General features: G+C 42.0%; 1 protein-coding gene across 3 annotated transcripts in view; it reads left to right on the top strand.

The window, feature by feature from the left end:
* The window catches only part of ATXN7L1 (ataxin 7 like 1), a 192581-nt gene that overhangs the window by 89668 nt on the left and 78374 nt on the right, over nucleotides 1-24539 (top strand). The window contains exon 1 of one of the 3 annotated variants that reach the window (XM_077472255.1): nucleotides 6319-6449. The exons of the other annotated variants lie outside the window; for them this stretch is intronic. The gene's annotated coding sequence lies outside the window, so the exon portion shown is untranslated. Of the gene's footprint in view, nucleotides 1-6318; nucleotides 6450-24539 lie in introns of those variants that run through there. 3 annotated transcript variants of the gene reach the window in all.

Genomic DNA, 24539 nt, shown 5'->3' with positions numbered 1-24539 from the left:
AAAAAAAAAATGTTTTGAGAATCGTGATCTTTATTCCAAGCAAAAGAATTGTGATTCTCATTTTTCCCAGGATTGTGCAGCTCTAGTGTTTAGGTACATGTCATACCAGGCCATCCTCTTCTAATGCTCCATGGTGCGTTTCTGATGGTCACATACCCATTGTAGGTGTGTTTGGCTGTGGCTCAGCATGGGATCCTGACTAATCTGCGGCTATGCAGCCCCATACACCACAAACAGCAGTGTCCATTTTTTCCCGCTTTCAACACTCCAACTTCAGGGACAACATGTTTACTTCTTGCCTAATCTATCCCACTTACTTTCAAATGGCTTTGTAACAAGATCATCAAGGTTATTCACTGACCTGTCAGTCATAGAGTTATGGCTCGTCAGTGTAAATAGTCCTGTTTATGGTTTCATATCAGCATTGTGCAAATGCGTTTACTGTGCGGTAACACCTTGCTGGATAGATTTTACTGTCTAGATGTGATTTTTTTTTTTTTTTTAGCTTTCTTTTCTTTCTTTTGTTAATCTGTTTTTAACTTTCAACAATCAGTATTAACCACTTCCTACCCAAGGTACGTCATATGACGTCGTGGACTTTGGTGATATCTGGATAATGCCTGCAGCTACAGGCATCATTCAGATATTATTTTCTTCCACCACTGATTCTGTGCACTGAAAGAAAAATCATAGTGGCAGTTCAGCCGCTTCTTTCTTACAGGTGGAGGGAGGGGACACCCCCCCTTCCCCTCCGGTGCTTCACCCGACTCAACCGTACGATCGATGCGCTGGAGAATTAATCTGTCTCCGCTGGAAGTTTGCCATAGAGATTTCTGGTGACTAGATGGTCCCCAGTCAGCTCTATGACCCTAGGAGGCCCAGGCATAACAATATGACGTTGCGTCCGGGCCGGTGGAAGTTAACAAAGCCGAGGACGTGGCTGGAAAGGCTGAGAGAGTTTTTTCTTTTTGATCTCAATCTTTACAGCCTAGAGGAGAGATGTGGGGTCTTATTGACCCTGCATCTCTTCATAAAGAGGACCTGTCATGCACTATTCCTATTACAAGGCATGTTTACATTCCTTGTAATAGGAATAAAAGTGATCAAAAAAAAATCTTTTTTAAAAGAAAGTGTAAAAAAATAAAAAAAATAAAAAAAAAGTAATGCGCCCCCCATCCCCGCGTGCTTGTACACAGAATCTAACACAAACGTAAGTCGTGCCCACAGATGTAAACGAATTTCAAATCACACACGTGAGGTATTGTCTCGTGCATTACAGCAAAAGCAACGATTCTAGCACAAGACCTCTTCCTTAACTCTAAACATGTAACCTGTAAAAAAAAAATAAAAAAAATTTTTTTTCAAGCATCGCCTATGAAGATTTTTAAGTACCGAAGATTGGCACCATTCCACAAGTGTGCGCAATTTTAAAGGGTGACATGTTGGTTATCTATTTACTCGACGTAACATCATCTTTCACATTATGCCAAAAATTGGGCTAACTAGTGTTTTTTTATTCATGGAACTGTCCCCCCCCCCCCCCAAAAAAAACAACATAGGGCTTTAATAAACAGCGTAAACTGATGCATTTATTTTGATTACATTTTAATTAGGAAGATCTAGGAAAACTTTAAAAAATTTCACTTACTAGAAAATGTAGTCAAAGCTCTCGAACTAAAAGCAATTTACAGAAGCGCAATATTTATGTTAACATACTGGAATAACATGAAGTCAAAATTGATGTTTTTCTTGCTTCTCTGGTAGTTTATACTGGAATTTTTTGATTCCTGCCATAACGTCTGTATAGGATTTTAAAACACAGACATGAAAGGAGAAGTATAGATTTAACAAAAGTATATATTCACCATCTGTTCCCCGCCAGCTCTAAGCCCAAGAACTGAGTGATCACATGACCACTCTATTCTGACCATCCACCTTTCACTGGAGGGGTGGACGTAGTTGGCTTCAGCTCTCAGTCAAGCGCCAAGAGTTAGCTGCTGATCAGGGATCCGAGGGGATCCTGACAATATGGTCGGGATCCTTCCAGAGCCTGTAGCAGCTCTGTGATATCAGTGGATAGTGGGCTTTAACCAGCTGTTGGCTAATTCTGAGTCAAAAGTAAGGCCATATCTTTTTTTGAAGTAAAAATACAGATAACATTATCCCCTTAAAACTATCGTTAACATAGAAATGCTCGTTGGAGCTGCAGAACACACGGTTTCAATCGCTTATGAGGTCAGTCACATGACGAAAAACATAGGATTTTGGATCATGTGACCCACACATCAAGGGCTTGTAGACTGACCTTTAGGTTGAGATGGCCAATCGGGGGCACCTTTCCTTCAGCTGAAATTATGGGAATCTTTTTTTATAAAGGGTTTTAAGATGTGATTCACACAGATTTTACCCCAACTTCACAGATTATTTATTTTTTATTGATTTCAGTCAAAAAAGAGTGTGAATCTTGGATGAAAGTTGTGTGAATCATGTGAAAACCATGTAGACCCTGATCTGTCCAAATGACAAGGCTATTGGTTCCGACAAGTGCACATTTGCAACTGCAAACCTGTAAAACTTTGTCCTGTCCTAATATTACTGTAACAATTTAATAATAAAATATTTTGCTTTGTGTGCAACAATGTAACATCGAATATAGAATCTGCTTTAACATAAATTGTGCACTTCTGTAAATTGCTTTTAGTTCGAGAGCTTTGACTACATTTTCTAGTAAGTGAATTTTTTTTTTTAAGTTTTCCTAGATCTTCCTAATTAAAATGTAATCAAAATAAATGTGTCAGATTATGCTGTTTATTAAAGCCCTATGTTTACAAATATAGATGTAAATGAATAATATACCCGGCTCCTGTACATATACGTAGGCACTTTGAAGAGATAGCCCCCACCCGTCTCCATACCATAGAAGGGCGGAAGCAACGTCAAAATGTCATTCCTCCCATAACTCTTAAAGGAACATTTTTCTGTTGTCTTTTTTTCAAATGACAATTTATTTTTTTTATTTTTTTTAATTTAAGCCCAAATATGAGATCTGAGGACTTTTTGACTTTTTTTAAAGCGATCTGTCCCGACGAGCTCACGCGCAGAAGTGAATGCATACATGAGTAGCGCCCGCATATGAAAAAGGTGGTCAGACCACACGTGAGGTATCGTCTTGATCGGTAGAGCTAGAGCAATAATACCAGCTCTAGACCTCCTCTGTAATTCAAAACATGCAACCTGTAGAATTTTTTAAAAAGTTTGACACCATGCCAGGAGCGGGCGCAATTTTGGTGACATGTTGGGTATCAATTTACTCATTGTAACATTTAGGGATGCACCAAAATTTCAGCCGTCTAAACGTATCGGCCGAAAATGGGGCGTGGCCTGGGTGGGGGACGGGGCTCCGTCCCCGCCCCTGGTCCTGCCCATCATGGGGGTGTCCTATAGTGCAGGAGAACCACCTCCGCCGCCTGTTTGATCACAGCCGCGGGAACCTCACAGCTTGGATTTCAATAGCTGTGTGTTCCCGGCCGCGCACCGTCACATACAGCCCCTCCCCCTTGTTCGGGCACTTTGATAGACAGATCACCCACAGGATTGGACGGACACACATGGAATGGCAACAGACTGCAACAAAATCTCCATAGGCAGGGCACATGAGTGGCCCTTTTTGGGAGTTTGGGAGTTATTTTTAACAGCCCATAAACTCCCCTCTATGTTATCCTATGTGTCCATGCACACATCAACGTTTTTGGACGTTTATCAGCAGTGGAGTTTATGGGCTGTTGTCTGAATGCCCTAAAATTCGTTCAGGAGCTGTTTTTCTAACCATAAAAAAACACTTTAAAACGTTAAACGCTGATTAACGTTGATAAACGCTCAAAAACGTGGCTCACCAGCATTTAACATTTTCGATCCATTGAAAATGAAGAAATAAATAATTCTAACGTGGAAAACCACTAATAAACGTTATTGCAGAAACGTTAAACCTCGCTGAAAAGCTACTGCTGTTTTTATAATGTTGTTTTAACATCCAGTGTGCATGGAGCCGAACAGTTACCTGTTTAGAGTTACACAGGAGGTCTAGTGCTATAATTTTTGCTCTAGCAATTGCGGCGATACCTAACGTGGTTTGAACATGGTTTACATTTGCTTACACTTACATATGCGCTCGCTTTGCAGCGTGAGCATGGAGGGATGGGGCACCTGTAAGAACGATCAAGTGGCTGAACTGCTGCTATGATTGTTCTTACGGTGCATAGAATCGCTGGCAGCGCCTCAAAGATGCTGCTTGCTTGTTTGAATCACTGTTATTATGACAAGAAATATAAATATCCCCTATGATTGCAATAGGCAGAGACAGGTACTCTCTTTATGGGGAGATCTGGGGTCTTTTAGACCCCAGATCTCTCCTCTGCCCTTAAAATCATCTGATCACACCAAAAACGGTTTGAGCAGATACTTTCCCTATTGAAAAATGATGCTGTTTACATCGGGGAAAACTGGAAAGGATGATTACTCATGGCTGCCAGTTTCCTATACCATAGAGGTGATCAGAGCCGTTCTGGTCTCAGATTGCCTCTATGGTCTCCCAGTGGAACAGGAGAGCCTGAGAAAGCTGTGAAGGCGGTGGCAGGGAGGAGGGTGATGTTCCTTCCCACTTTTTGTAAGGGTAATCCAACAGGTAATTGGCTGCTTGGATTGCTTTTGCAAGAAAGTAGACCATTGTCTCCAAAAAAATGATAGCAGGATGATGCCTGCAGCTATGACCCTTTGGTCGTCAAGTGGATAACTAAAGCAAAAACTTTTTTTTTTTACGTTTTGGATTGAGTGGAGAGGAATTTTTTCCTGTTTTACCATTATCACTGAAAGTGAAAGTAAAAAAAATCCCAAATTTTGAGTGGTCACCAGAACAGAAATAGGGAGGAAGCCAGTTCTCCTGGTGACAACCAGGGCCTCCCTGATTTTGGAGGGATTTCCTTTTTTAGATATGGGGCATGAAGGGAAGGCTTCCCAATGAGACAAAAACCAAACAGGGGTTATAATTCCCCCTTACTCCATCCAAAATGTTGTCTGTAGTTCTACTTTGATTAGCAATAAGTAAAGAAGTTCGCCCCCTCCAAAAAGTGCTACAAATACTGTAGCTGCTGACTTACCTGTCCAGGCATCCAGTGGTGTCCTCACGAGAGCCGAGTCTTGAATCAACTCTCAGGTGCTGGCGCTGCCATCTTGGCTAAGGGAATCCAGTATTGAAGCCTTGTGGTGTCACAGCCGGTTTCCCACTGAGCATGTGCGAATCGCGCTGCATTTTGCCCGAAGTGGGAGCGGGTACCTGTCAAAACCAGGTGCCCGCTCCCCCTCCCAAAAGGTTCCAAATGTGGCAGCGGAGGGGAGGAGGAGGCAGATAAGCGTATCTTCCCCTTTTTGGATGGAGCTCCGCTTTAAATTCATGCATAATCCTTGGAATAAATACAGTGAATGTACCATGCAAATTTCTGTTCTTTTTATTATTGAGCACCAACAGTTTACAAAGTAATATACTATTCCTGAGGGGATCATAAATGTTTAGTATTCTTATACAAGGACGAGTGTTAAGGAGGTGCCTGTCTATTAAAGAGGAAGTAAACCCTCTTTCATTCCCTGCAAAGGCAAAGCATAATGGACTACTATGCATCGCATAGTAGCCCATTATGTGTCACTTAACTGACACAGGAGCCAGCGAAGTCGCCGCTGTCCCCTGTAGTCCGCCGCATCCATCTTGCTGGTGGCGTCTCGCAGCTCCGCCGCTGTCATTCGGCGAAGCCGCGATGACGTCACTCCCGCGCATGCGCACGGGAGTCGACACGCGCGGCAGCTCCATTCTTGGAAATGCCGCGCTCAGTGCGCCTTCACGCCGCTGTCTACGGCGCATGCGCCGTAGACAGCGGTGCCCGTTTTTCGGGCAAATATCTCCTAAACCATATAGGCTTAGGAGATATTGCTTGGACCTACAGGTAAGCCTTAATCTAGGCTTACCTGTAGGTCAAAGTGGTTTGTAAGGGTTTACAACCACTTTAATGCTCACTTTTTCTTTCACTTTCTAAGCCATGAATTAGTAAGTGAGAAACGCAAACGTTCGTGTTCCTTGATATGTATTATATAATGTATATATTCTATAATGTCTTTCTTTAGATCGGAGCTTTGGACCTCTGACATAGAGGCTGTAGTAGTTATCAGCAAATAACATGAAGATCCAGTTATTTAGCAGCAATAAACACAACAGCCCTGTGGGTGGAGAAAGCTGCAGATTTTTTCCCCCCCCCTGTGCTCATGTTGTCCTTGGCATGTGTCCATTTCTCTGAACTTCTGGTACCCGACTGGTAAGACCTGAAACTTGCTGTTTTAACAAGTGCCTGTCGCCAGCACAGTTGATACGCACGAGCAGTGTTGCTACGTCTTCCCCCCAGGAACAGGTCAGTGTTGGCTGTGCTGCAAAGCAATCAGAATCTTTAATCATGCACAGGGAGCTTGTTTGACGGCAGCTGTGTTAATGCTCGGCACTCTGGCTTGCAAAACTACAACATGTTTACAGCCGTCGCACAATCAGATTAAGTTGGCAGCCTCTTCCTTCCTCTCTCTCTGTAAGTGGCTCTCATTTTTGTTTGTTGATCTCCATGAAAAATCTTCTTGTTTGCTTCCTTTTCATGGTCTCTCCCTGTGGACCGCTTCCATGTGGCCTTTTATTTTTATTGTTACTTGGAAATGCAGAGTGCTTGGAGTACGGGCGAGCTGTGTAATCGTATGTGAAGAGGGAAGTGGCTTTTGTCGTTTTTGGTGAATTTCCTCCTCCGACTACTACACATAATAATAGGCTAGGAACTGGCCTGCATAGCATTGTTTGTGTCAATGCACTGATGTGCAGCTTGCACACTTAACTCTTGCAGGTCACTTCTTTCCAAGCTGCTGTATAATGGGAGGATCTGAGTAAACTGATCCCTATCGGCGTGCCGTGGATTTAAACGCGGAATTAATTGACACTTACAGTACTCAAGAGTGTGGCGTTTACTGAAGAGCAGATTCATCCATGCACTGGTGCCTTAAGCTGTGCCAAATTTAGTAGGCCATCGCTCGTTCACGGGCACCGCACACTGGAGCTTGCTGTGGTTCCCTGTTAACTATTTCACCACTGGCGCACACACAACTCGTTAGAGCAATTTCGTCGCCATAAATGTCATAATTTTAACACATTTAACTGAAGTTAGTATTAGATTTCTGTACCTGTGCAATGAATATTTTCTTTTTAAGTGAGCAATCATTTATTACAAGAATCCGTTTCATCAGTATTGAACAACTTAAAGTCCAGTTTTAATATAACCTTAAAATAAACCCGTCGTGAGAAATACGGGAGCTGTCTAGTCTAGTTTTCTGGCCATAAAGGTGAGGGACTCTAAAGCTGGAGAAAAGTCAAAAGTCCTTGTCTGCATGCTTGTTCCATTTTTGTCGCTTAGTGTTCAAGCCATGCGAGTCAACATGACAGCCATGCGACTGGCTGTTCAGAAGGAAATGTCAACAGTGGCAGCATCTGTGTTTCTCTGATGACATCATAGGAAGATACATAGAATGGCCCAGTTATGCTTTTTTTTTTATTTTATTTTTTTTTTTTACTGGAATTGTATATTGTGCCTTTCCACCTTCAATTAAGGACATTTTCCACTACATTATGAATGATTTTTTTTTTTTTTTTTTGACAAAGAGAAGTATGAGATTTGGATTATACTCACATAGGTGGATGCAGCATCTGTCTAGCATCTATATGCTATATCTGTTCCCCGCTGGCTCTGAACTGAGTGATCAAAGACTGCTGATCGCTCATTTCTCCCCCTCTGCTCTGAGCAGATAGCCATCAATCTCTGGCTCTTTGGTGTCCCCTCTCCCCTACAGCGCTCACTGGACCATTGGGATGTGGAGGGGCCACCTCCTCTCCCCCATTAGCTCTAAGCCCAAGAACTGAACGATCGCATGGCCGCTGATCACTCAGGTCTAAATCCGCTTCGGGTTAAGAGCAGTGATGGTCTGGTTCTGACCATCCAAGTATGCGGATGTAGATGGATTCAGCTCTCAGCTGAGAGGCTGAGTCAGCTGCTGATCAGGCATCCGAGTGGATCCTGATAATATGGTCGGGATCTTTTCAGAGCCTTGACTGGCTCTGTGACATCAGCTGACGGTAGGCTTCAGAACTACCTGCATTCCTGTGAGTCATAGAAGTACTGTATAGCCAAAATAGCTTTGGCTATACTTATCCTTTTAATAATTGCAAAAATTTAACATACCTTTCAGTAACATTAAAGGTGAGCATGAATATATTCACAGCTCATTATGTACAGCAACAAATGTCATGGGTCTGCTGCAGGCCAGAGGATGCATTTTCCCAGTCTCCTGTCTCCCTATGTTCAGACTGCAACATTGTAACCTTGTAGGAAATGTAGATCGTTAAAAGCAGCAGCAGGGGCTGATTAGTAAGATGCATGTGACAGTAGAACTATAGACAAAACTCTCCCTCCCCCCATAGATGTAAAAAAAAAATCTGGCGTGGGTTATAACCCTACCTTACTCTAATCCAACATGGGGGGGGGGGGGGGGGGCACGTTGGATTAGAGTAAGGCAGGGTTATAACCCACGCCAGATTTTTTTTTTTTTGCCATCTATGTCCCATTTGAGAGATTTCCCTTCACTTCTTGTCCCATAGTCAAACGGGAAGTGAGAAAAAAAAACGCTGCAAATTAAGGGAATTTCTTAAGGACCCCTAGGTCACTAGAGCCCCCATTGGAAGATTTTACCGCTATTGCTTTTCTGGGGACAATCCAAAATTTGAGATTTTCCTTTACTTTCACTTTCAATGATCATGGTAAACAGGAGCAATAGGTAAACGGGAGTAAATCTCCCGAATGAGGGCAAGGACAGCAATAAAAACTATGTTCAGGTGTAACTAAAGTTTTTTGCTTTTAGTTACACTTGAACACAGCCAAAAGCTAGACCACACAGCAGTTACATGTTTATGACTCTGTCCATGGAGACCCTATGTGATTGATTTCTGAACAAAGATGGTGTGAAAGTCTGGAGTGAAAGTCAGAGGAAGGAATTGTCAGGGAAAGTACAGGGACTTCCTTTAACCAGTTGAGATCCGCGCTATAGCCCAATGACACTACAGCGCGGACCTCCTTTGCCGGGTCGACGTCTATTGACGTCGTCCCGTGCACGAGCGGCCTGCGCGCCCCCGGAGGGGCGCGCGCGGGCGTGCTCTGTGATCGGCGAGTCGCCTGATCACGGATCCGAGCAAGGGGTCGATCCCGACCCCTTACCACATGATCAACTGTCAGCCAATGACAGCTGATCATGTGATACAACGGAGCCGGTAATCGGCTATTAAAAAAGAGCCGATCACTGGCGGCCGTGATCGGGACATTAGTCCCGATCACGGCCAGCCCTGCCAGTGCCCACCTGCCAGTGCCACCTCATCAATAAATAAGTGCCCCCCATCAGTGCCCGCAATCTGCCTCAACAACGGTGCTGCACCCCAGTGCCACATATCCGTGCCCATCAGTGTCATCTACCAGTGCCCATCAGTGCCGCCCATCAGTGCCCAGCAGTGCCCCCTATCAGAGCCACCTATCAGTGCCACTTATCAGTGCCACCCATCCGTGCCACCTTATCTGTGCCGCCTTATCTGTGCCCATCGGTGCTACCTTATCTGTGCCCATCGGTGCCACCTTATCTGTGCCCATCGGTGCCACCTTATCTGTGCCTATTGGTGCCACCTTATCTGTGCCTATCAGTGCCCACCAGTGCAGCCTATCAGTGCCGCCTCATCAGCGCACTTCAATGAAGGAGAAAAATGACCGGTTTGCAAAATTTTATAACAAACTATTAAACATGATTTTTTATTTTTGTTTTATTTTGCATCTTTTTTTGTTTGTTTAGCAAAAAATAAAACTCCCAGCTGTAATTAAATACCACCAAAAGAAAGCTCTATTTGTGGGAAAAAAATGATAAAAATTTCATTTGGGTACAGTGTTGTATGCCCGCGCAATTGTCATTCAAAGTGCATCAGTGCTGAAAGCTGAAAATTGGCCTGGGCAGGAGGGGGGTTTAAGTGCCCAGTAAGCAAGTGGTTAAAGAGTTTTTATGACACAAGTAAATCGTATCTCCAAAATGGGTGATCCCAGTACAACAGCGAGCAGAACAGTGGGCAATCGGACATATTTGTTATGGAATTAGAGCCATACTCTGGGCAAAATATGCCCCTCGTCCAGTCACAAACCCCCACCCATCTCTAACCCATGATGCAAGGTTTTCTTATTTACTTACCTCAACTAAGTACCCGTTGCTGACGTTTCCAGGTGTGAGGGAAAAACTTGCGAAACCAGTGCTGTGGATGAACCTGAGATTGTTGGTCCCCTTTGTTGCCATCACTTCTCTTCTGGATTCTGGGAGAACCTCCCTGCTGGACAGGCAATAGGAAGTGTTCATGTCATGCATAATAGTGACTTGGACACCAGACAATGGACCCAGCAGAAAGTAACAGAGGAGAGAAGGCTTGGGATTGGAGCATCACATGACTGCAGCTTTAAAATAAAGTAAAAAGGGCATTTAGATAAAAAAAAAATTTTTTTTGATTTTATGAATTTATTCTTTGCATTCTCGCTATTAGAGAAGGGTGGGAAGGAGGTGAACTTTATTTCAGAGATGGATTAAAGCATAACTATACTTTCACTGCTTCTCTCAGCAGGCTATGAAAAATACCAATGTGATGTGTCCATTAAATAATACCTCCAGCAGCCTGGCCTTGTCCTGTTCTCTCAGCCATCTTTGCTGTAAACAGTCTTTTTCTGGTCACTTCTAGAGGGTGCTGATTAGAGACCAGAGACTTGCTCTGCATCGATCCGAATGATTTCGGTAGCCTTTTTTGTTTTGTTTTTTTGAGCACATCAGGGAGTACCAGAAGGCTGTAGGCAATATTGTTGGAAATCAGGATTTCTCTTTAGAAAACAGAACGTGTTATGTCTGCATTTTCTCATAGTTGTAATTTAGTTATATGGCATTTATACTTTAGGATTGGCCACATTTGCAAAAGCTTTACATGTCTATTGCTTATTGCACTTAATATAATTAAAAAAAAAGTGATTTTCTATTCAATAACATATTGCCCTTTTACTGTTCGGGTAACATTGATCGCTCTTCTTCTTTTTTTTTTTTTTTTGGTTCCAGTAAATAGGGATGCACCACACCAGTTTTTTAAGAGCATGAGTAAGTACTCGCCGATTTACCTATGCCTATCAACCATAAGTCTTGGTTCACACTGATGCTAATTCTATGCAGATCAGATGCGATCCGAAGATGGTAGATTTGCATGTCATCTAAAAAAACATTGTTTTCAATGAAGGCTGTGCGAATCTGATCCAGTTAAAAAGGGTCCTGTGCGAGTTTAGCGGGGAGCACTGCAAATTTAATCTCCATAGACTTCAATGGGACTGGATTGAAATCGCAGTCCTGTGTTCACACCAATGCAAATCCAGCAGTTTTTTTTCTTGTTCCCTCCTCCTGCTCCTCCCCTCTTCTCCGGTCAATAATGGTTTGTAAAGGAGCAGGACCACCACGTCCTTAACAACTGATGACGCATCAGCTGTCAGCAGTATTCCCCGCTGACAGCTGCAATGTAAACAAAAGCATGCCGGCAATTAAAATTTCATGAAAAAAAAAAGCAGCGTAGGCCCCCAATCCTTACCAGGCCCTTCGGGTCTGGTATGGATTCTAAGTAGAACCTCACTCAAGATTTAAAAAAAGGTGTGGTATAGATTTTGAGGGGAACACCGCAACTAAAAAATTTTTTTTTTTAAATGGTACCCCCCCAAAATCCATACCTGACCCTTATTTAAAAACCAACAAATCACCTGTGCTAAATATAGTCATGAAGTATCACAAATAGTATGACAAAGCAGCTAGCACAATTCTGGCATAGAAAACAATATACCAGTAACATAAATGCAGCGATTGTGCACTAATAATAGTGCAAGTGTTTAAAAAGTAGGTAGGTGTTTTTTGAACACCTGTTTTATGAACTTGGACTGTGTCACGGTGGGAGTACTCGATCTCTACTTCTTGATTCAAGATTCCTTATTTGCACGATTTTGTCACGTTTATTCATTCGTTTTTTCATATATGTCCATTTTATTATTTCTTCTCAAACATTTTTTATTATAGTTCTTCAATATTGGGTTTGATTAATTGTTTTGGTGATCTTCATTGATAGTTTTTAGTTATATGTTAACACTTAACACAAGTGTTATTTATTCACTCTTTAGCGCTGCTACATTTTTCCTATTTAAAAAGTAAAACATCTCATATAAAAGTACATTCAGTGCAGGTCTACACAAAGGGTGCTTAGAAGGGTCCGTCACCAAGAAGAAAGGTTCAGACTGACCCTTACCCCAAATGGTGTACTACTTAATCAAAAGCAGTCAAATGTGCTTGAAAATACTCTGCTCCAACTCACCATGCATGTAAGATGATAGGGTTGCTTAAGAACAGACACGATCCACCTTGGACATGGTCTAACAGCACAATCATCATATGTGGTGGCTTCATTCGTTTTCTTTTTAATGCTTTTTTCTCACTGTTTTCAGTAACACACCGCCTGTATTAGTCCTAATCCACACTAAATAACCTGCCCCAGGATCCAGCACTATCCTCACCCAGGTCAGTTATTCACTGGTGTTTCACGCGCTGGTGCCAGCATTTTAACTATTGTCAGAGGAGGGGGAGATTCTCTTGTTCACATTTCAGCTATTAGTGGGAGTCATCGGTTGTTAAGGATGCGGTGGCCCTGCTCCTTAACCACTTCAGTACCGGGCCTATTCTGGCACTCCTCTCCTACACGTTAAAATCATAATTTGCTAGAAAATTACTCAGAATCCCCAAACATATATATATATATTTTTTAGCAGACACCCTAGGGAATAAAATGGCGGTCATTGTAACTTTTTATCTTGCACAGTATTTGCGCAACAATTTTTCAATTTTTTAAAATTGCGCACACTCATGGAATGACGCCAGACTTCAGTACTTAAAAATCTCCATAGGTGACGCTTTACATTTTTTTACAGGTTACATATTGAGAGTTACAGAGGAGCTAGAGTTGTTGCTTGCGCTCTAACGCACGTGGCGATACCTCATATCTGTAGTTTGAATGGCGTTTACATATGTGGGCGGGACTAACGTGTGCGTTCACTTCTGGGCGTGAGCTACCAGGGACAGGGGCGTTTTAAAAACACATTTTTTTTTTTTACTTTTTTTTTACAACTTTATTTTTGATCACTTTTATTCCTATTACAAGGAATGTAAACATCCCTTGTAATAGGATTTATTCATGACAGGTCCTTTTTTTGGAGAGATGTGTGGTCAATAAGATCTCTCCTCCAGGCTGGAAAGCATGAGATCGTGAAAAAAATGTCACTGATCCCATGCTGACAGCCACGATCGCGGCTTTGTTTACTTCCGGGAACCCGGGCGTGTCGTCATAACGTCACGCCCGGGCCTCCGACGGTAATAGAGATGACTGGTGACCATCTGGTCACCGGAAATCTCTATCGTTGTCATCCGGTGCCGGACGATTCTTTCTCCGGGTCCTCGATGGCACGGGAGAGCCCGGAGAAGCACTGGATGGCGGCAGGAGGGTGGGGATGTCCCATGCTGTCGCCTGTAAGAATGATCAAGCGGTGGAACTGCCGCTATGATCGTTCTTGTGGTGCACAGAATCGCCGGCTGAAAACAAGGATATCTGAATGATGCCGGTGGCTGCTGCCATCCTTCAAATATTCCCACTGAAAGTCCAGGACGTCATATGACGGCCTTGGGCGGGGAGTGGTTAAAGGATAAGTTCACCTTTCATAATATGTTACACCCTGAATATGGATGTAACTTGTTTTGAATGCTCCGGCCCCCACACCATGATTCAAAAAAGATGCGGCTGTTCAGCGCTCCGTTCCGTGTCGCTTATTCATTGGTAAACTACAAGATCCTGCAGCCTTTGCGGTTGTCGGCTTGTCGATTTCAATGAACTACAGTGGAGCTGTGAGTGTTGTGGTAGGTATTGAGTCTTTCTGTCAGAATGAATCGCCTTCCTCATAAAAGGTACGAGCAAGCCGATACACTGACAAATCTGCAGGAGACCTGTATGGCATCAGCGATCTACTGATCACTGGTTCAGTGCTTTATGGCCTCCCAAAATAAAAAATAATTGCACTTTTTTTTTTTTAACCTGAAAAGTATGTACATTTTATTATTTTTTTGTCAAAAGGTGAACCTCTCCTTTACCAGGTTTACATATTCGCCAGCACACCATGGATCGGCAATTTTTGTCCAAAGGGTTTTAATGGAAAGGATCACATCACGAAGGAAAGTGCAACGTTTCGGAGCCGCGCAGGACCCCTTCGTCAGGCATGTGATAAAGTGCAACAGTGTCAAAAACAGAATTTAAATACATTAACCAGCAATCAAAACATGTAAAAGAAGAAAAAATTGGTTACGCCCCCTCCCTGTCACATCAATATGATGTCAGAATCCCTCCAGAAAGTGTCAAAAACTACTCTGTATCAGAGTAACTTACTGTGGGGCTTATTGTAAACCTGTATAAATCTTAATAATCTGTTTATGAGATTATTGCTTAACTACTATTTAGACGTTCCTGTTATGAACTATGTATTGTCATTAGATTGTGTAAATAAGCGATATACTTTTTAATACCTCCCTCTTTTTGCTATATTTGGGTACCGTAATTGTCCCCACCATCATTGATGTCTATAGGGGCAATTTGGGGAGTAGCCCCCGATTCATCTCCCCTTTTCTCTATTACTGTAGGCAGGGGTTCTAACACCTAAAATTCTTTTACACGTTTTGATTTAATGTATTTAAATTCTGTTTTTGACACTGTTGCACTTCATCACAAGCCTGACGAAGGGGTCCTGCGTGGCTCCGAAACGTTGCACTTTCCTTTGTGATGTGATCCTTTCCATTAAAACCTTTTGGACGAAAATTGCCGATCCATGGTGTGCTGGCGAATATGTACACTTGTTTGATGTTTCCAGGACCCAACTGGCAATCGCTGCAGCACCCACCATTTTATGAGCCGTAGAGACCAGGAACGTGTGTGATAGGAATATCGATCTGACTTCTTCTTTACCAATCAGCTTGGGAACAGCTGCGATTTTTTTAAAGTTTGCATTGGAATCGCACCTGACAAACAGAAATCGTGCTATGAATTTTCACCTAAATTGCATTCAGAAATGGATGGAATTTGTACTGCAGCAGTGCACTGCAGACCTGAAGGTATGAGATTTAGTATCGGAGCATTTGCACAAGTACAAGCTTGGTATCGGCACTGATGCTTGTATCAGCGTAAGTTGAAGATGTATGGACCTATTTATAAAGAGGCTGTGCAGATTTAGGTTATGTTCTGCTTGCTTCTCTCCTTCCCTTTATATATATATATATATATATATATATATATATATATATATATATATATATATATATATATATATATATATATATATATATATATATATAAAATATCAGGTTGTTTTTAGTTTACAAGTACTTACAAACTAGAAAGCTACTTGATGGGAAATGACAGAACTGTTGAATTTTCCTTTTTTCTTTTTTTTTTTACATGCTCAGTAACAGCAAATTACTAAGATTCAGATAAAAATAGTTGTGATTTCCAAAAAAAGTGAAATACAAAAGAAAATGAAGTCAGAGTTTTAAGTTATCCCATGCACCTTTTTTTATAATGCTGCCTTAAAGCAGAACTTTAGTAATTTTTTTCATCTTTCCATCTATTAAATCTTCTGCCCTTGTTGATTTAACTTTGGATAGTATTTTTTTTTTCTACCAGTAAATACCTTCTACAACCCACTTCCTGATTCTTGTCTGGACATCATCTCTCACTCTGATGAGAGTTTACCTGGAAGGGAGAGGGGTGAGTCATAAGAGGGCCAATGAGAGCAGCAGAGCTGGAGGTGTGCCTCTGTGTGTCAGTGTAAATCCAGGAAGTGAATAGGCAGCAGCTTCAGCTGCCCACAGTTAAAATGGTTGCAACCAGACTCTGTGGAGAGAGATTTCTGCAGCATATTTGGCAAGTACAGAATCGCAGTATATGTAAAATAATATGCAAAGTGGTTGGAGCGAAGCTTGAGAATGGCAAATATGTTTTTATTACAAATTATGTGAGCAGACTATACTTCTTTAATTCAGAAAATTGGTTTCAAATCTTTATCAGTTGTGAACATTTTTGTTTAAAATGTCCTACATTTAATTTAACATTTTTTATTACAGTTCTAGAAATGGGAGCATAAAGAGGGAGCACATCGGCATTCATAAAAGCCCTTTGGCTGTAGATTGGGAAGTACAATCGAACAAGAATATCATAGAACGCAAATAGTATGGCATTCAGGTTTTTTATTACACTAAAGGCCTGGTGCATGTTAATTGCATTTAAACACTGGAGTGGCTACTTGGTTATTGCGTAACATTGTATGATAATGAATGACTTAATGAAAGTCAGAAAAAGGTTCATCCAATGCAGAGTAAAAGTTACAAGTGATAATTAGAGAGCCTACAAGGATCGAAAGGATTGCAGCTGTCATTGCAGATATGTTTTCGAAGGTACAGGTTTGGCAGCTGCTGTTCTGCTCCTGATTTTATAACCAGTCAGCCAGAATAAGCATGCAGCAAGTGAAATCTGAACAATCTAAGCTTCTGTCCTGTATACTTATGTAGCTTTTTGACTTGCTAGGTGAAGGATGACAGCCGATGAAGACAGGATGACAGCCCTGGGTCCTACACCTTAAAAAAAAAAGAAAAACACAACTCGGCAATAGCAACTTCTTCATTACTTATGTGCACAGGCTACTTTAAATTGCATTTGAGTTTACCATTCATTTTAGGCAAGTACTGGGCTTTTAAAATATCTGCTGAGTGATCAATCATTCACCCTGTTTATTTTATTTATTAGTCAGCATAGTACCCCCTTCCTATTAATAATAGCCTAGAACACCAGGCTTATGGGCTGATTTCCCATGGCTTTGAAACAATCCTATGCTGATAAGGGCCTGAATGCTTTTCAGCACTGCGTCCTTAAATATCCGGATCCTGGTCTAGAGCTCTGGTGGCCAATATGTGGCACCATGTGTTGGGCTGGGTTCACCACCAACTGGGCAAAAGAGAGGCAGTTGGGTGCTAGGCCACGAAAAGCTTGTTGGGCTCCAGCTCTCAACACTGAAATAACTCTGTCTCACAGTATAGTCTATCTCCTGGCCTTGGGGAGTGAGAAGGCAGCATGGGCACACTGCCACTAACCACCAGTGGGGGTGGGGGGGTGTTAATAGCACTGCAACTTGGCATCAATGTGGAATTTACTATTGCGTCAGCTGACCTCATTGCCATGGGTTATTACTGACACCAATTCTGGAGGTTAATGATGTAGTCAGTCACACCAATGTTGGGCATTATTATTGTGGTCTCTAACACCTGTGTTGGGGGGTTAATATTCTTGCGGTCCCTTAGACCAATGCTAGCAGTTATTATTGTGACAGCTAACACCAATGATGGGAGGGTTGTTCTTGCATCCACTGATAACACTGGGAGTTTTGCTAGTTGCCACAGACACCAACGATAGGGCTCATTGTACACAAACTCTCTTTAGGCCCCTTTCACGGATGTCCGACTTGTGACTGCAAAGTTGCATGACAAGTTATACCCCATTATTTCAAATGAGTACCATTCACACCTGTGCGTCTTCAAGTCGCAGTGACTTCAAAGTAGTCCCTGCACTACTTTGGTCTGACTTTGATGCGACTTGAGGTCCATAGATCTCAAGATTACACAGGCATTGCTTCAAGTCATGGCAAAATCGTGTCACTTTCAAGTCGCACAAGTGTGAAGGGAGCCTTAATGTTGTCGTATGCTGCATAAAATGCAGCAGCACCAAAAGCCTTGGTCGGGTTTTGAATAAGCTGCTTAGTTTGATGCAATCCACCTCAACACACAAAAGTGTACTATTATTGTGAGGCCCTCTGTAAGCGTTGGGGGGAGAACATGAGGACCCCTATTACTTTCAAGTTGATGACCACTGGTTCACCTTTAGTAACATGTTACATTACACCTATATTCCAAGAGTAATATGTTACTAATACAGCAGCCTCGCTCGCCCACCTCACCATGGGGGTGTGGGGCTCCATCCAGACAGCCGTGTCATTCATTCATAGAGTTCAGTGAATAAATGAACTACAAGTCCCGTCTGCCACCAAGCCAGGTGGCTTGTAGTTCTCAATGAACACCGATGAGCGCCCTGGTAGTTCATTGACTCTGCCGGCTCTTCAGTAACTGTCTGCACATATGGAGGTATGGGCAGACAGCTGTGCTGTCTGCAGGATCCTGGCATTGCACCTGTGATCCACTGATTGTGTTGCAGACTTCAGTGTAAAAAAATAATGAATGATAATCGAGGTGAATCTTAATGAGTGATGGTGGCATTACACCTGGTAGCAGCCCGAGTGATTCACACCCTGCTGCCCCCTTCCCCTTTCATCTGCCTCTCCCCTTCTTTCTTTCTTCCTTCACTCTTTCTCTTCTTTCTGTTTCTCCACTCTGTTTTTCTTCTTACCTGGAAAAACTGGGCAGTTCTTCATTATGTATATGATCTTACGGTATTACGGTAAGTCTGAAAAATTGTATGGATTGCATTGAGCCATGCCAGCTTAATGTCTCTAGGACAGTGGTTCTCAACTCCTGTACTTTAGACCCAGGTCTACAAGATGACTGAAATACATCACAGGTGATATCATTTGCTGCTCAGTTATTGCACTGGCCTAGTTTGCATCTCCCCAAGGTAATACTTAAAATCTGGCCTGTTAGTGGGTCCTGAGTACCACTGCTCTAGGGGATGACTTCCCATGTTAACCCTGTTAATTCCGGTTCATGTTCTGGATGATACTTGTTATGTCCCCTTGCATCTTGCCAGACAACATTGGCCTTCTTTTTGACTTCCCTGGCATTTATTGAATGTTTTTGTATTTCACTGCTACTGGATCCTTTGTATACTTCCTTTTTTGTACATGTAGGTCTATTTGGAAGCTGCCTTTCTCGCTTAAAAAAATAAAATAAAATAATGAAAGCACTTTTTTTTTTCCCCTGCTAAATCATGTGCATTTATTTACTTTCTACAAAATGTGTTCTTCGCTTTAAAACGCTCGATTGGCACTAAAAGCCTATAGATTGGGGAGGGGGGGGGGGATCATGCTTGCACCTCTCCAGCTTTGGAGATAGTTGAATCAATCAGCCTTGTTTCCATGCATGTAAATATAGGAACTGGGGTGCAGAAAAATAGCGGCACGTGCTCTGGACTGATGAGCCAAAATGTAAAAAAATTGGTCTGTAGCAAAAGGCAGTTTGTTCACGAAGAGCTGGAGCCGTGGTACAATAATGAGTGTCTGCAGGCAACAGTGAAGCATGGTGCCGGTTCCTTGCAAGTTTGGGGCTGCATTTCTACAAATAGAGTTGGAGATTTGGTCTGCATCAATTTTGTCCTCAATACTGAGAAATAAAGGCAGATACTTATCCATCATGCCATACCATCAGGGGGGAGTGTGATTGGCCCCCAATGTATTCTGCAGCAGGACAACAACCCCAAACCTACAGCCAATGTCATTAAGCACTGTCTTCAGTGTAAAGAAGAGCAGGGAGTTCTGGAAGTGATTTGGCTCCCACAGAGCCCTGATCCCAACATCACCAAGTCTGTCTGAAGAGACAGAATTTGAGGCAGCCTACATCCGCAGAAGATTTGTAGTTGGTTATCGAACATATTTGGACAACCTACCTACAGAGTTCCTTTAAAAACTGTGTGCAAGTGTACCTAGAAGAAATGCTGCTGTGTTGAAGACAAAGGGTGGTCACACCAAATACTGATTTGGAATTCTCTTCTGTTCATATTCTTTCCAATTTGTTAATTGATATAAATAGACTATTAACGCTTCTATTTTTTTTTTAAACCATTTTTTCACACCTGCCTAGGACTTTTGCACAGTAAGGTGTGTGTGTGTGTATATTAGAGCTGAAACAACTAATCGATTATGAAATGAATTGATTGCTATTTTCATAATTGATTAATCGGCCAGTAACAAAATGGGGTTAAAGTTAATGAATCTGATGATATTTACCAGATTGACCTTTAATAGTATATACACAATATCTCTCCTCTAATAGTATATACACTATATCTCTCCTCTAATAGTATATACACTATATCTCTCCTCTAATAATACATACACTATCTCTCCTCTAATAGTACATACACTATATCTCTCCTCTAATGGTATATACAGTATCTCTCCTCTAATGGTATATACAGTATATCTCTCCTCTAAAAGTATATACAGTATATAGCCTATAATAGTATATACAGTATAGCTCTCCTCTAATAGTATATACAGTATATATCCTCTAATAGTATATACCCTCTAATAGTATATACAGTATATCTTCAATATTATATATGGTATATCTCCTCTAATAGGATATACAGTATATATCCCCTCTAATATATACAGTACATCTCTTCTGTCATTCTCAGAGTGGATTTGATATTTTGCTCCCTAACCATACAGTTGGTTATTTATAGTCACCACTGCATATAGAGATATTTAAGAATAAATTGCCTTTTTTTAAAACTGTACATATTAACTAAATTATACACCACACTTTTTTTTAAGACTATTAACCGATTAATCGAAACAATAATCAACCAACTAATTGATTATGAAAATAATCGTTAGTTGCAGCCCTACACTGTATGTGTATGTATGTATATGTATATGTATATGTAATATATATATATATATATATATATATATATATATATATATATATATATATATTTATTTATAATAAATATATATATATATATATATATATATATATATGAGAGAGAAACACTCTGTAAAGCCCTACCTCTGTATTGTTAGGATGAAAGAGTACACAGGATTCTCACATATTCAGAGTTAGGGGCTCCAGGGGTGTATGGTTCAGAGTGGCAAAAACTAAGCTTTTGGTTCTCTACGTGTCTTGTAATTCCCAAATCGCGGTCTGGAGCTTGGAGACTTCTGAGATTTGGGTGGGGAGAGGTCTCTAATCCTGTATCTGGGTCTTGCCATGCGGGGGCAGGCTGATGTTTCACCTGTTATAGTCTGGACAGTTAAATTTGGGCTCCTCTCTCCCAAGGAGTCCATGTGGTTGTAAGGAAGAAGCCAAGAAGTGTGCATGTCTTTCGACAGAACAGAGACCCCAAGCCTAATGCCCAGATCAGCAAAGAGCTGGGAGAAGAAAAAGATGGCGCCCTCTTAATGCAGCGTGTTTTGAACAAATTTATTATAGTGGATTAAAAACACTCACATTTGGGCAGATAATTGGGGAAATTTAGAATGACAACTACAATAAGGGTCCTTTCACACGGGGCGGATCAGTTCTGATCCGCCCCGTGGATATCCGTTTGCTCAGCGGGGATCACTCCGCCGATCCCCGCTGAGCAGGGAGATGACAGCTCCGTCTCTGCACACTGCGCAGGGACGGACCTGTCACAGCGCCGCTCTCCCCTATGGGAGATCGGATGACGACGGACCGCAGTGCCCGTCGTCACCCGATCCGCAGACGGATGGAAAAATAGCTTTTTCCTCCGTTACACTTTTTCGGATCGGAGCGGGTCGGATGTCAGCGGACATGTCACCGCTGACATCCGACGCTCCATAGACCTCTATGGAGCACCCGTTCAGGTCCGCCTGAAAAACTGACAGGCGGGCCTGAACGGGACGTCAGTGTGAAAGAGGCCTAAGAGAGATGAGATGGAACAATTAATATATAAAAACAAAAATAAAAAAATTATAAATAGAAATAAAAATAAAGATATATATAATAAAATGTGATTGTATACACATATGTGTATATATAAACATGCATGCACATATATAAAAATAACCACACGTATTATTATTATACACGATTTATATAGCGCCAACAGTTTACGCAGCGCTTTAAGATGTGTAAGGGGGACAACATAATTACAGTACAGTTTAATAAAAAAGGTATGGGAGGGCCCTGCTCGTAGAGCTTACATTCTAAAGTGAGTGGGTGGTACAAAAGGTAATAGCTGCAGAGAATGATTTGATGGGGGTGGCTTGAAGGCAAGCATGGGAGGAGGTACCAAGGGAGCAAGAGAGCAGGAGGTCCTGGGAGGAGCAGAGGGGACGATTTGGGTGATATCTGCGGATGAGGTTGGTGATGTAGATGGGGGCGATGTTGTGAATGGCCTTGTATGTTATGGTTAGCATATTGAATTTTACATGGTGGAGTAGGGGGAGCCAGTGAAGGGATTGGCAGAGAGGAGCAGCAGTCATGGATCAGTTAGGTGTATTAGTCAAGCAGCAGAATTCATAATATACTGAGGGGAGGATAGCCTGCTTAAGGGTAGGCCATTAAGGAGAGAGTTGCAGTAATCAAGGCAGGAAATAAGGAGCGAATAAGTTGCTTTGTGGTGTCATAGGTCAGGAAGGGTATAATTCTGGAGATGTTGTGGAGGTTAAGGCAGCAGGATTTAGCCAGTGATTGGATATGGGGGCTGAAGGAGAGGTCAGAGTCAAGGATTACACCCAGGACCCTGACATGTGGGGAGGGACCAATGGTTTTGGTGTTGATATTAATGGTGAAGTCATGGGGGAGGGGGGACTGTGAAGGAGGAAATATAACAAGCTCAGTTTTAGAAAGATTGAGTTTGAGGAAGTGGTGTGACAGCCATATCGATATGTCATTCAGTAAGTTTGAGATCCGTGAGGAGATCGAGGGGGTGAGTTGAGGAGTGGAGAGATAGAGCTGGGTGTTGGCATAGAGGTGGTATTGAAAGCCATGGGAGGTTATCAGCTGGCTCAGGGAAGAGGTATAGAGTAAGAATAGGAGAAGCCCAAGGACGGAGCCTTGGGGTACCCCAACAGAAAGAGGAAGTAGAGTGGAGGAGATGGAATTGTAAGTGACACTGAAATTGCGCTGAGATAGGCAGGAAGAGAACCAGGATAAAGCAGAATCACAGAGGCCAAGGGAGTGTAATTTGCTGAGAAGGAGCAGGTGGTCAACTGTGTTAAAGGCAGCAGAGAGGTCTAAAAGTATGAGTATGGAGTAGTGCCCATTGGTTTTAGCAGTTAGTAGGTCATTGGTGAGTTTTAGTAGGGCAGTTTCAGTAGAATGTTTTGGGCGGAAGCCAGACTGTAGGGGTTCAAGAAGGTTGTTGTCCGTGAGTACGTATGCGCTTACACACACACACGCTCGAGCACCGTGCATATATATGCCCACTCCAATGTCAGAGTAGTGATGGGGATGCATTTAAACCAAAAAGGGATGCTCTAATAGAATGGGGTGGAGGGAAGGAGGAAAGGGCATGATAAACGGCTTTAGATGGACAATTTTCTAGATCAAGATTATATACAAAAGTTGTACAAAATGACATATATAAATACATAGACATAAAGGCATAATGCAGAACCAATACAGAACCAAAGAACAACAGGGATCAGTATGACTAACAATCGGTGGGTATTATGAATCTATTTGCTAGAATATATATAAAAATATATAAAACTTGTATATATAGACACACCCGTATATAACTTTAAAATGACTAAAAAAAGACAGTCCGAATGGGTGTAGATTTGGGATTATAATAGGATATTGATTTCAATGCCCTCGTTTAAGCCTCTAAGGCTATAAAGTATCTAGTGTATAGATCAGTAATTCTCTCATTCGCACAACCGCTTGTAGCGTTCAGAGGTTGGCAGGGTATGTGGAATAGATTCTATTATTTGTACACGTAATCCAGAAGATGTTTGCTCATGACATTCTTTAAAATGTCTGAGTATACTGTGCTTATCGCTGCCTTTCTCTACAAGGTTGTGTTTGCATAGTGTACGTATGGTGCGACCTATGTAGAGTAGGCCACATGGGCATGTAGAGCAATATAATGTATTCAGAACCGCAAGTAAAGAAGTCCGGGATTATAAAATGCCTTCCTTTTGTGGTGGAAGTCCTTCTGCCTATGGGTGACAGGGGCACATGTAAAGCATAGGGGCTTCTTACACTGATACACCCTTTATTGTTAAAAAAAAAGTTAAGGGAGCACTAGTTTTGAGACAGTTAGATTTAATTTTACTGGGTGCTATTTGGGCTTTTATATTCTTAGCCCATCTATAGGTGACTAATGGTCTTTTGCTTATGTTGACTTTCAAGTGCGGATCTTCACGCAGTATGGACCAGTGCTTGGTGAAGATTTTTTCCATGTTCTTAAATTTGTTGTGGAACTCTGTGACAAATCTTACAGGTTGGACAGTGTCATCAGTATTGGTTTCTCTCATGTCCCTCACATTTTCAGAGATAATGTTGAAATGCATCCTCTACGATATGATCCGGGTAACTCC

This window comes from Lithobates pipiens, unplaced genomic scaffold (genome assembly GCF_037356315.1).
Source record: "Lithobates pipiens isolate NorthernLeopardFrog02 unplaced genomic scaffold, aLitPip1_a1.2 Scaffold_8, whole genome shotgun sequence".
NCBI classification, from domain to species: domain Eukaryota; kingdom Metazoa; phylum Chordata; class Amphibia; order Anura; family Ranidae; genus Lithobates; species Lithobates pipiens.
The sequence above is the reverse complement of the archived record's forward strand: the minus strand, read 5'-3'. Positions and strand labels throughout refer to the sequence as shown.